Source organism: Nicotiana tabacum, chromosome 8 (genome assembly GCF_000715075.1).
Source record: "Nicotiana tabacum cultivar K326 chromosome 8, ASM71507v2, whole genome shotgun sequence".
NCBI lineage: Eukaryota > Viridiplantae > Streptophyta > Magnoliopsida > Solanales > Solanaceae > Nicotiana > Nicotiana tabacum.
In genome coordinates, this window is record NC_134087.1 from 159,942,503 (window position 1) to 159,955,451 (window position 12,949).

Below are 12,949 nucleotides of genomic sequence, written 5' to 3' on the forward strand. Positions count from 1 at the left end.
TTGACACCCAAATTGTATTATCAGAATGGGGATAAGTGCAGTGTGGAAGGGCCAGCCCTCAAATGTCCATGTTAAGAGGGAGCTCAAAGGGTCCCAAGGCAAGGCTCACAAGAGGGGTGCAGAACTTAAAGTCAAAGAGAGAGTGCAAGTGTAGAAACAGAACTTTAAGAACTAGGGAAGTAAAGAAAAGGGAAAAGGGTACTGGGAAATAGCTACAGAATTGATAACTTTGCACAAAAGGGGGTCGGGGATTGGGAACTGATTGTAGAGAGCCCATGCTTGGCAAGGGTAAGCTTTGGGCAGGCACAATAATGGAGATACCGGCATGCCTATAAGCCTACCAGAACATACAACAGCAAAGAATCATAGGGGTTAGGATCTCAGAGGGATCAAGCTTGAGTCATGGATAGTAATATTCAGTACTGTCATGCCTTAAGCAAACCATAGTATCAAACACATTGGGGTAAGGGTTTGGGGTTCATAACAGGACAGGCAGAAGGAAATTACAGCATGCTAAAGTAAGTATTGAACCATACATAAGCACTACACAGACAATAAGGTAAAAGTATTAAGTAAACACATTGTTGTGATTGCTGAAAATCTTAATCAGAACATACCAGTTTCAAAGAGGCAAGTACAATAAAAGCAAGTAGCAGGACTTGAAAGCAGGCCACAATACAACTAACAAGAGAGAATGATTTTTGAAGGTGAGTGTGAATTCAGAAAAGTAAGAGTGTCTGCGTGTCTGTGTTAATGAGAAAGCCAGGTATTTATAGTTTGAAAATAGGCAGAAAACAAGGCAAGAAAATCATTATGGATCCGTGTACCAATTAAAATCAATTAGTATAAGACTTCCTTTAATTAAGGAGTTAAAATCAAACGGTAACATGCAAGTGCTAAATAAGGAAAGAAATCACATAGGGCTGAATATGACCAATAAGGAAGTATTTCCAGCATAGTACAAGTACACAGTAGGTAATAGAGGCTAGGTTCATCAGACTCTAATCAAGGAAAGGTCAATAAGAATCCAATGCCAATGTAATCAAGGTAAGGGGATTAATCAAATTTAGTAGAAAAGGCAGGGGTCGAAAGTTCAAAGGAAAGTATTCAAATAGGTCCAAGAAACAGGGAAATCAGTACAACAAGGAAAGAATCAATTACAAGAGTGCAATCAGAATTACACAAGGAGGTTTGAAATCAGTCCGCAATTAAGGGTTATTTTGAGAGGTAAATTTAGCATATAAAAGAGTGCATAACATTAGGCATGCGAGGCTAAACTCATGACAAAGAGAATAATCACATGACATTCATATAGGTTAATAGAGAAAAGGGACAGTATCAGAAACATGCAAAAGGATCCAGTAGAAAGACCTCTGAAAATACAGTCGAGTTTCAATGATAGCAGGAGATCAAAATCACATGGAGCAACATAAGTTGAAACAAAGATTTCGAAACTCAGTCGAATAGTAGATGAAACAACTTTAGAAACTCGAATAGGTCCAAAAAGATTAGGGTTTTGAAACCAAACAAGTTCAGAGATGAGGAACAAGCAAATCACATAGCAAATAGTCTCAAAACTCGAACGAACCCCCAAATTTTAGAGTTTTCACCATCAATCGAGTATAGAGATGAAAGACAAGAGAATCAGGCAAAAAAATATCAACAAAGAAAATAAAATCAGAAACGTTAAGAAAGAACTAACATAAGAAACACGGTAGAAGAATCAACATAAGAAACACAGTAGAAGAACAACATAAGAAACACGGTAGAAGAATCAACATAAGAAACACAATAGAAGGTCAATATAAGAAACACAGTAGAACATGTTAAAAATCAGAAAAGCTTTGAAATGACTTAACAGAACCCTAAATCGGAAAAGGTAAAGGTTTTAAAGGTAATGTTTTGAAAGAAACTTTGAGAAAACGTTTAAAAGCTCAAAGAAAACACAAATCTACAACGGGTCTAAAATAATCAGAGGAACCTCAAAGGTTAGGGTTTCAGAAGAAACCCAGATGGTGAGAAAGTCTTGGAATTCATCGATCTAAGCCGGAGAAGTCGAGAGTCAGGCTCGAATAGCAATGGCTGGCCGGAGCAAGGTCAAAGATGACTGGAGATAGCCATAAGAACTAGGATCGACCAAAGTCTGGACCAAGCTTCTTCAAGGTCTGACCTTGATACCTTAGTAATCAGGCGTGTAGGAGTCATAGGAGGCCGGTACAGGCCTTTAATGGCTTTGGAAGCCATGGATTCAGGCGATTTTAGGGTGGAAACGGAGGGAGGCGGCTAGGGTTTGAGAGGAGCTTGATGGAGAACTGGGAGAAGGGGGAATTCAAGGGCCGCTACAGATGGTAAATGATTAGGGTTAGGGGTAATTGGGAATTAAAAAGGAAAGGGTTAAATGGTGACGGGAAATGATTAGGGTTAGGGGGTAATTGGGAATTAAAAAAGGAAAGAGTTGACGGTGGCCGTTGATCAAAAAGATTAGGATTTGGGCTGGGTAATTGGGTTCTGGAATTGGGTCTAATTAGAGGTTCAAATCCGGCTAAAATTGAAATGCAAATGGGCTATCATTTAAATAGCCATTTTTCCCTCATTTATTTTATAAAAATAGTAAAATAATTTCTGAAAATAAATTAAAGGTACTAAATGATTAATAATACATAATTATTAAATTAAAAATATTGGAGTCAATTTTATAACTATAAATACAATTAAATCTTAAAAGAGGTCAATATTGCAATTATATGCAATTTAGCTTTAAAAATACCAAATAAATTTATAAGAAATATGCAAAAATTATACTAGCTATATTTTAATATAAATATGAGAATCCACTAAATGAATCACCCAAAATGATAATTTTGCGGATAATTACTGGGTTTTTCTTAATAAAATAAGGCAATAAATTAATTTAAAAATCTTTACAAATTAAGAAAAAAATAATAAAACCTTGGGACATACTTATATATGCACATACATGCTATTTTGAGAGTATTTTGCATATTAAAAATATACAGGGTAAAATTGGGTATCAACACATGGCCCTCATGTAGGTGGCCCCTGCGTTCTTCAAACCGAACGACGTCATCTTGTAACAGTACATTCCCCATGGCGTAATGAAAGTTGTTTTCTCAGCATCCTCTTCATCCATCCTGATCTGATGATAACCAGCGAAATAATCTACAAATGATTGCAACTCGTGCTTAGCGCAATTGTCAATCAGGATGTGTATGTTTGGCAAAGGGAAGTCGTCTTTCGGACTGGCCCAGTTGAGATCCTTATAGTCGACACACACTCTGACCTTCCCATTCTTCTTTGGTACAGGAACGATGTTGGCTAACCCTGTCGGGTATTCTACTACCCTGTGAACCTTAGTTTTGACCTATTTGGTGACTTCTTCCTTTATTTTCAAACTCATATCGGGTTTGAACTTTCTGAGCTTTTGTTTTACTGGAAGACATGCTGGATTAGTTGGCAGTTTGTGAGCCACAATAGATGTACTCAGACCAGTCATGTCATCATATGGCCAGGCGAATATGTCCTCATATTCCCTTAGAAAATCTGTGTATTCCTTCTTTTCTGATGGCGATAAGTGAACGCTGATTCGCATTTCCTTGACGTTTTCTGCATCTCCCAGGTTGACAACTTCTATCTCGTCTAGGTTGGACTTAGGTCTGTTCTCAAAATTCTCAACTTCCTTAACAATCTCTTCCGGTATGTCATCTTCATCTAAATCTATATCCGTTTGTTGCGTTGTCTCGTTGCATGTCACAGTCTTTGGTTCACCAAGATAAGTAATAATAATGTTGTATAAGTAAAGTAATGAGAGAAAAATAATAACGAGCGTCGATTCATAAGAAAAAAATGCTTTGATAAATTGTATAATCGTTTTGAACATTGGAGATCTTATTACGGGAATTGAAAATATGCAAAAATAAAATCTTTCAGTAAAGGAAACAATGCTTGTTTTAACCTTGCTACCCCAAGGCTCGTCGTGCTCCGGTTGTCCTGATGGTCCAGTTATTGAGGTGTGCCCCTATGGTTACAGCCTGTATGGAAGGGCCTTCCTCCCCCTCCTCCTCAAGAACAACACAACAGTCCATGTCATTATCTTCTAAGAACAAGTTTTTCACCGCTGCCAGTGCTTCTTCATCATCTGACCCATAAATAATATCGGTCGGTTGGAAGGTCTACTCCAGATGTGGTATCGGCTACTCCAGTGGATAGTAAGAACCGCGCCATGGTGGCGACCAGTTGTTGAATTCTTCCCAGGTGTACTCGTATCCCAGACCGAAAGTAGTGACATGTTTCTTGAGCTTTATGGGTTTAGTGATTCCTTGAAGGTTCTTTCTAAGTCCCTTTCCAGGTTCATACCCACTCTAATTCAATATACTTTCGATCTTGTTATCCCACCATTTATCTTTGTCAACAGCATTTACCCGTTCAATGTGATGGTAAGTTTCTCCGCCTAGCTTTCTTCTCCCTTCGATTGCCGGAATGGTCTGGCGATTCTATATAGGGTTGCTCCCGTCGCCGTGAATGATCACTTCTTTATGATTCCATTCGAATTGTATTGCCTGATGCAATGTTGAAGCTACGGCCCCAGCGGAATGGATCCATGGCTGTCCCAACAGCAGATTGTAAGATGTTGGCACATCTATTACCTAGAAATCAACATCGAACCAGGTTGGCCTCATTTGCAAGCATAGACTAATTTCCCCAATAGTGGACGTCTGGGATCCGTCAAAGGCTTTCATATTGCTAGCTCCATCCTTTATCTCGTGCAGTCCTTTACCCAACTTCTTGAGTGTTACTAGTGGACAGATGTTGAGACTGGAACCTCCATCGATCAGGATTTTGGTAATAAAATAGTCCTCGCATTGCACGGTGATGTACAGTGACTTATTGTGACCCAACCCTTCAGGTGGCAACTCATCCTCATGAAATGTAATTTTATGACTTTCCAATACTTGTCCTACCATGTTAACCATTTCCCCGCCGGTGATGTTGCTTGGCACGTATGCTTCAATCAGCACTCTCAATAGAGCGTTCTTGTGCGCCTCGAAATTTTGTAGCACAGCAGGGATGGATATTTGTGCCGGTGTTTTATTTAATTGGTCGATGACCGACTATTACTTGGCATGTATCTTTCTCCAAAGATCATTCGGCCCTGTCTCAATGATTGGTGATCGATTGGAGGACTGCTTGCTTGACTCAGCTAAATGTTCAGGGGTATAAACTCTACCAGTTCTCATCATACCCTGTGCTGCAATAGTCTCTTCGAGTCTGACCTTGCCTTTCCTCCTTGCCTCGGCTGTATAGTCACATGGTATAGCCTTTGTATGGAATGGCGTCATGGTCGACATTGTCACTGGGATTGGCGTGGTTGTCCTTAGTCCGAACAGAGCATGTGCCTTGGGTAGTAAAACTGTAACTTCAAACGGTGTGGGTACGTTTGTTGGAGACACGAATTCGACCTCAATTGGTGTTGGTGTCTTTGTAGATGACGTCGCTTCGAACTCAAGTGGCATAGACATATTTACCTCAGCATCCCCAGATGGCTAAATCTGGACTCTGATGGGATTAAGAGTAACTATTGGCTTCTTTGGTTCATCACCCTCTGCGATCAACCCGATTAATCCCTCGGGATCCCAATCATCCTCTATTTCAATCATGTGGATACCTCCACCCTTATGGTTTGGTAGAGGGTTATTGCATACATTTGGAGCAGGTTCCTTTGCCACAATAATCTTGTTATCAATTAAAGTCTGGATCTTGTCTTTCAGAGAACGACATTCGTCGATGGTGTGTCTTTTCATGCCGGAGTGGTATGCATAGGATTTTTTTGGGTTAACCTACTGAGAAGGGTTCTCAGGAGTTGCAGCAGGGATGGGGGTGACATAACCAGCAGCTTTGAGTCTCTCATACAACTGGTCAATAGGTTCAGCAATGGTTGTATATTATTTCGGAGGTATGCGATCAAAATTAGGCCGAGGTCTAGGGAAGTTTTGGCGTGCAGGAGGTGATTGATAGTGGGATGGTTGAGCATTGTAGTTTTTGTAGACATGTGCGGGTTGGGAATATCTGGGCAAAGTAGGCTGATATGTGGGAGGTGGAAGTGATTGATAAGTGGGTGGTGGAGCTTGATAGGAGGGTGATGGTGCTTGGTAGTTCGGATTTGGTTGATATGTAAGTGGAGGTGTTGGGTAAATTTGGTATTTGACAGGAGATTTGGTCCTCTGTGCAACCATTAAGGGTCCTACGTCCTTTTTTGGACACATCACCTGACCGCAAAGCCTTATTTGTAGATTGCAAGGCCTCAAAGTTTGTAACCATACTGCTTTTGATGCCTTCTTCGATCCTTTCACCCAGCTTGATAATGTTAGGAAATTTGTGGTTCTCAATCATCATTAGCCTTTTATAATACTGCAGGTCCTAAGCCCGGACAAAGAACTTGTTCATTTATTCCTCCTCTAAGGCAGGTCTGACCTTAGCAGCTTCGGACCTCCAGTGAGTAGCATACTCGTAGAATGTTTCCGTAGATTTCTTCTTTAGATTCTGAATATAGAACACATCCTGAACCTGTCCATAAAGTACTTGTTCGCTAAGATATGAAAGTTAATTTAATACAACAGGAGTGATATAATTTGCAAATATTTATGTAACAACCCGACCGGTCGTTTGAGCTCTAAAGTGTCGTTCGGTGGTTCGAGACCTTGAGTAGCTTCACTTCATATATTATGACTTGCAATTACATTTTCGGGAAGATCAGAGTTGGTCTAGAAGAATAATTCTCAATTTAGAAGCTTTAAGTTGGAAGAGTTGACCATGATTTGACTTTTGGGTAAACGAAATCGGATCAGATTTTTGACGATTCCATTAGGTCCGGATGATGATTTTAGACTTAGGCGTACGGACAGATTTGGATTTGGAAGTCCGTAGGTTGATTTGATGCTTTTTGGCAAAGGTTGGAAGATTGAAGGTTTAGAAGGTTGATAGATTTGACCGAGAGTTGACTTTGTTGATATCATATCTGAATTATGATTACAGGAGTTGGTATTGGTTCGTTGTATCATTTGGTACTTGCATGCAAAATTTGAGGTCATTCCGAGTTGATTTGGTATGGTTCGGTATGACTTTTAGAAGTTTAAAAGTTCATTAGTTCATTAGGCTTGAATTGATGTGAAATTCATGATTTTGATGTTGTATGGTGTGATTTGAGGCCTCAAGTAGGTTCGTGTTATATTTTGGGACCGATTTGTGTGATTGGGCAGGGTCCAAGGGCCTCAGGTATGTTTTGGATGTGTTTAGGTTGTGCCGCGCTCTTATTTGATGTTTCAGCATTGTTTCTTCGAGAATAAAGGGTACTATATTAAGAAAACGATATTTTATTTGTGATTATATTAAACCATTAGATACGTATCATAATTACAGAACCATAGCAATAAGAATCATCGAATTCTGAGGTCATATAAGAGAGTTATGCCCATTTCCGTGTTGGGAAAGATTGTTGATTTATGGTGCGAACTTTTGTTCTTCGCGAAAGCGAAAGAGCTTTCATGAGTACGAAGAAGGATTTCTGGGATGAACAGTCAACGCGAAAAGTTTCTCTTCGCGAACATGAAGGTCTCCTGCAAAGGCGATGAACAAAAATCATTTGGACAGTGCTTTAAACCGAGAATTTTAGTATTTTGAGCATATCTTGAGTTCTAGAGCTCTGTTTGAGGTAATTTTAGCGGCGTTCTTCTCGTATCAAAAAGGGGGTAAATATATGAACTTTATTGTGATATTTTTCAATATTATTTTTATTGACTATTATTTTTATCTGCCTTTAGATTGTAGAAATTGGGGTTTTGAGCCCCAAAGTTGAGAAATGATAATCCTTGATTTGAGGGTCAATTCATGGATTAAATTGGATGATTTTTTGTATATATACTATATAAGTTAAGCGTAATACTTATTTTCAATAATATTTGGAATCCGGGCACGTGGGCTCAAGCGTCGACCTTGTTGACTTTTCGAGTAGAGCTTGGAATTGTTACAAATTATTAAATTACGAGTATTGGAGTATATTTTGTTTGGTTTGCACGTTGTTTTATTAGTTTCGTATCGTTTGGCATCGGTGTAAGGAGTTAGTGAGGTGTTGGAGCCGATTATCGAATTTCGGAGCGAGGTAAGTCTCTTGTCTAACCTTTTTAGGTAGAATTTACCCCGTAGGTATTATGTTAATTATGTGTTACATGTTGTGGGAGCTATGCACATATGAGGTTACCCGTGTCCATGCATATGCTAGAATTCCTTATTATGTCGGGGTAGACTTGGACTCACATCATGCTTTAATTGCACTATTTGAGTTATTCTTGCCTATTTAAATGCTTTAATTTCCATTTAGCCTGAGACTAGACTCGCGTAGAGTATCGGACTTTCTATTTTAGATATTTCATAAGCTACGTATTAGCCATGGAAATTGTACTTTCCTTTACGAATTTGTTCCGCGTTGTGCGTATTCATCCGATAGTTTTTCTTGAATTTTATAACTCACATGTATATTTGTGAGTGAGGTTAGTGACCCGTCAAAGTTTCATACTCTAATGGGATTGGGATGAACGCCTTAGCAATAATCTTATGGGATCGAGTCATTCGCCTCGGCGGTATCATGCAATGTACTCTTATGGGATTGGGTTGTTCGCCTCGGCGATATCATGTAATACACTCTTATTGGATTGGGCCGCTCACCTCGGCAAAATCGTTCGAAATACTTGATAAGGAGCCCACGTACTCATGAGTTTCCTAACTTGAGATGTGACCGTTGGTTTGGTATTGATTATTACGCATTCCATTTGAGGAGGTATCCGATAATTGAGGACTTTTTGTTCACTGTTTAGCTGTAGACCGTACTATTTGCCTATATATGTTCTCATTATTTATTTACCATGTTTCATACTTGTCTACTTTATTATATTTGATTTACTGGACTACTAGTAAGTGTTAATGTCAACCCCTCATCACTGCCTCTTTGGGTTTATGCTAGATACTTCTTGGGTACTCGGTTATTTACGTACTCATGCTACACTTTTGCACTAAATGTGCAGGATCGGGCAGGTTCATTTTGTGGCCATTTGGGCGCATAGCGCAGCTACTGAGGGAACTTTATGGCAAGATGCATTCCATGCTACGATTCGCAACACACAGAGTCTCCATCATAATTATTTACTTTGTCCTATCTATCTTGTATTCTAGACATATGTTGTATTGTTATTGTACTTCCTAGTAGATATCAGGCACTTGTGACATCGGGTTTTAGGATGTTCTAGAATTTGTTAATGGTTTTGCTTACCATTGACATACTTTTACTTTATATTTCATTTTAATTGTATGCATCAACGATTTTCAATGCATTGATTTCCCTATCTAATAAGATTTATGATTTCAAAAATAATAAAATGAATAATTAAGTTGGTAGTTTACCGTTAGCTTGCCTAACGGCGACGTTGGGCGCCATCATGACCTATAGTGGGTTTTGGGTCATGACAGCTTGGTATCGGAGCACTAGGTTCACTTAGGTCTCACGAGTCATGAGCATGCCGAGTAAAATCTTGCAGATCGGTACGGAGATATCTGTACTTATCTTCGAGAGGCTACAGGGCTGTTAGGATAACTTCCCTTCTTGATTTCCTCATTATGCGGTTTGATTTCATTGAAGCTTATGTTTTCATCTCCTTCTTACTCATTCTTATACGATGTTTACCGCTTGTTATCAATTGGGCATCGAGGAGTTGTAGTGGTGCTACAGATATGGTGTAGGATGTTTTCCCTGCATATTCGGGCAGACTATTATCGACACCTTGTGGAGGGCTGTTCTGTCATTTCAGCATATTGTTAGCATTGCCTATATTTTCGAGGCTATGCATAGTGTATTGTGATGTTCATGTGTTGTTATCGCACAATGTTGGTATGAATGGTAGGGTGCATATTTATGTGTCGCGGTAGTGGATGTCCCAAGAGGAGAATTTCTTGGTTCATGGTTTAGCGATTCGACATTTACTTCCAGCAGAGGAAAGGCAATCAGACTATGGATGTTTAGGCTTTGGTTGATGGAGTAGCGAGATTGGATATTTTCGAACTTGGCGGAATTCTTGTTTGTGATGTCGTGTCGTCGTCCTTGTTTGAATGCATTTAGGCTCGACGGTGTGATAGTCTTCATTGATTTTCCTTCGGGTCAGGGTGTTGTGAAATGGTACCTAAGAAGCGGGTATCAAATATGGAAGTATGTGGCAGCTTTGACTCGAATCGGTGTTTCTATTATTGATGTCTCAATAAAGATGATCTTTTTGAAGGCTTAGAGTTGGTGGCAATTCATTAGTTTGGATGCTATAGAGATGGATTATTATTTGAGGCAGTATTTTAGTAGCGAAGGATGAGGAATGACATAAAGGGTTATGTCTCGTGGTAGATGAGTTATTAGCAGGTCAAGTGCGAGCAACAAGGATTGAGTAGTTTGCTTAGGAAGTTTGAATGTGACAGGAAGAGTTTGCTTGGAACGTAGAGAGATATGAAATCTTAATTATCATTTTGGGATACAACCTGACTTCGAGTTTTAGAACGTACTGTTGGATCTTCAATTGGTGCTAATGGGATGAACGGACTCCTGCATCTGGCGAATGAGTATGGACCTAGGAGAATCAACTGATTTCATAATGGAAGTGGTTATGGCTATTCCATTGGAGGATATTGGTATGAGGTTACGCAGGTGAGCTATATTCTATGAGAAGGTTAGGGGTGGCATGACTCCTGATGAAATTCCTAAAAGAGTTCTGTCTTCTATCCAATGGGTTGCATGTACTGCGATGTGAGCTTGGATCATTTGAATAAGATGGTACGACTGTTAGAAGGTCGAGTGTGCGATTGCAGCTGATAATTCGGGATGTGATATGATCAGTACAACAAGAACCTATGAGAAATTTGGTTGAGCAACGGTGTGAGATCATGGTAACAGAGGAGGAGGAGTCATTGTGGGTTCTAGATTTGTGTGATTTTGGCTTAAAGCTAAGTGGGGAAGCCAACCGTCTATGATTGGGTCATATTGTGATGTGCCTTTGCAGTTTCGACTTATCGGTAAGTTGGTGGATTAGTTATTACTAAGAGAAGAAAACATCAGGGGTAATTCAGTAGGGAATTTGATAGATGTGATGTACAAGGGAAAATATTCATCTAGTTGTTTCAATAAAGTGCTCATGATCTAACGGAGCACTAGTGGTTTGATTAAACAATTGGGATTGGACTAGAGTGGTCGACTCTCAATAATGGTTCTAGTTGATTCCAAATTTAAAGTGTGATGCCCAAGGATTTTGGGTTTGTTATATGGATGAGGATTAGATTTTGCGACAAGTGTGAAGGATACTTGGGAAAATTCTATGTTATCATCGGATCTGCGGTTCAGTATTGGAGAAATGGGAGAAATGGCTTCGGATTCGCAGAAGATCTTTCAGAACGGGTGTATCAGTTGGAGTTATTACTGAGTACATAAGGAGAGTATTAAATGTCTATGGATGTTGAGGCGATGTGGCCTTGTGGTTTAGGGTCACTCGAGGTGAGTGTCGATAGAGGTTCGTTATATTCTTAAAAAGAGGTATTACTTTGGAGGCAAGTCAAGAGTAAATTGGAAGAAGTTGAGTCAGTTAGTAGTGGTTTGGATCAGTATGGTTAAGAAGATAATTGGTTCCTTTGGTGCAATAAGGCCATACAGGTGTTTCATGGCTAAACTTGCGAGCTTGGCAGTCTCCGTAATTTGACTAATTTGGAGGTATTTGATTCGGATGGTTTTGTTTTGTGTAAATGAGCACCGAAAGAGTTATGGTAGTTTAGGCCACAATTTAGATTATGTTTTTTGTGTTTATGAGAAGTTGGTTGTGTTTTGCGATTCTTCTTCTGAAATGAGTTAAATGAAAGATTTCTAGCTGATGAAGTGTTTATTCTACTAGTGTTTTAGGATTTATGATGAAATTCTTGTACCCTCTTATAATAGAATGATAGGAGCAATGAGCGGTGTGGAATAGGAATTGAAGGATCAAGGTTGTGATTCAGTTTCACAAGAATGTCACGGGCTTGGAGGAGCAAGGGGAAGATTTCATATGTTCAATGTATGCTAGCGCTACCTTAGTGTCTTCGGAGAATAGTTTTCTGTGGGAGTTTGGTCCAGATTTGACGGTTGATCGTATGAATAGGGTCATTGTGGACCCTTTAAAGGTTATTGGCCTAATATGGGATGATCGAAATCGGCTTGAGGTTCGTTGGTAGATCTAATGTGAATATATGCACTACATTAGGTCGTATATGATCATTCAGCACAACATTGTTTACGGATGAGTCTTCGGGCGTTGGATGTTTTCCGTGTCGTCAATTATTCTATGTGATACTCTATTATTCCATGTGGGTTGTGATCCCATGTAGCTTGTGATGTTATATGAGCAATATGGCTCTCGAGATGTAGGGCATTTATTGTACCTTAGTCATGTTTTGGCCCTTGTAGCTAGAGTAATGCTATGCACTTGGCATACTTATTGTTGATATACATGTGTTTTGTGGGTACGAGCATTATGGATTGGTGGGTATTTCCTTATTAAGTGTTATGTGTGGATCGGGTGGCACACCACCACGGGTATCATGTTTGGATCGAGTTGCACACTGCAACGGTATCACGTGTGGATCGGGTTGTACACTGCAACAGTGAGATGTTAAGTACGATTCCTTATATTTATTTTGTGTGCCTTATTTTTCATCTCTGATATAGGTTCATAGGATTGGTTTGGTTGTTTTTGTTCGTTGCACGGGCCAAATATTCTTGTATTCAGGTTCGTTATTCCTTATTAGTGATATTCAAGTTGTGACTTGTTGGCACATTGATGGCGTCGTATTATATTTTAGATGGTGTTTGAGGTGGCTTATTACC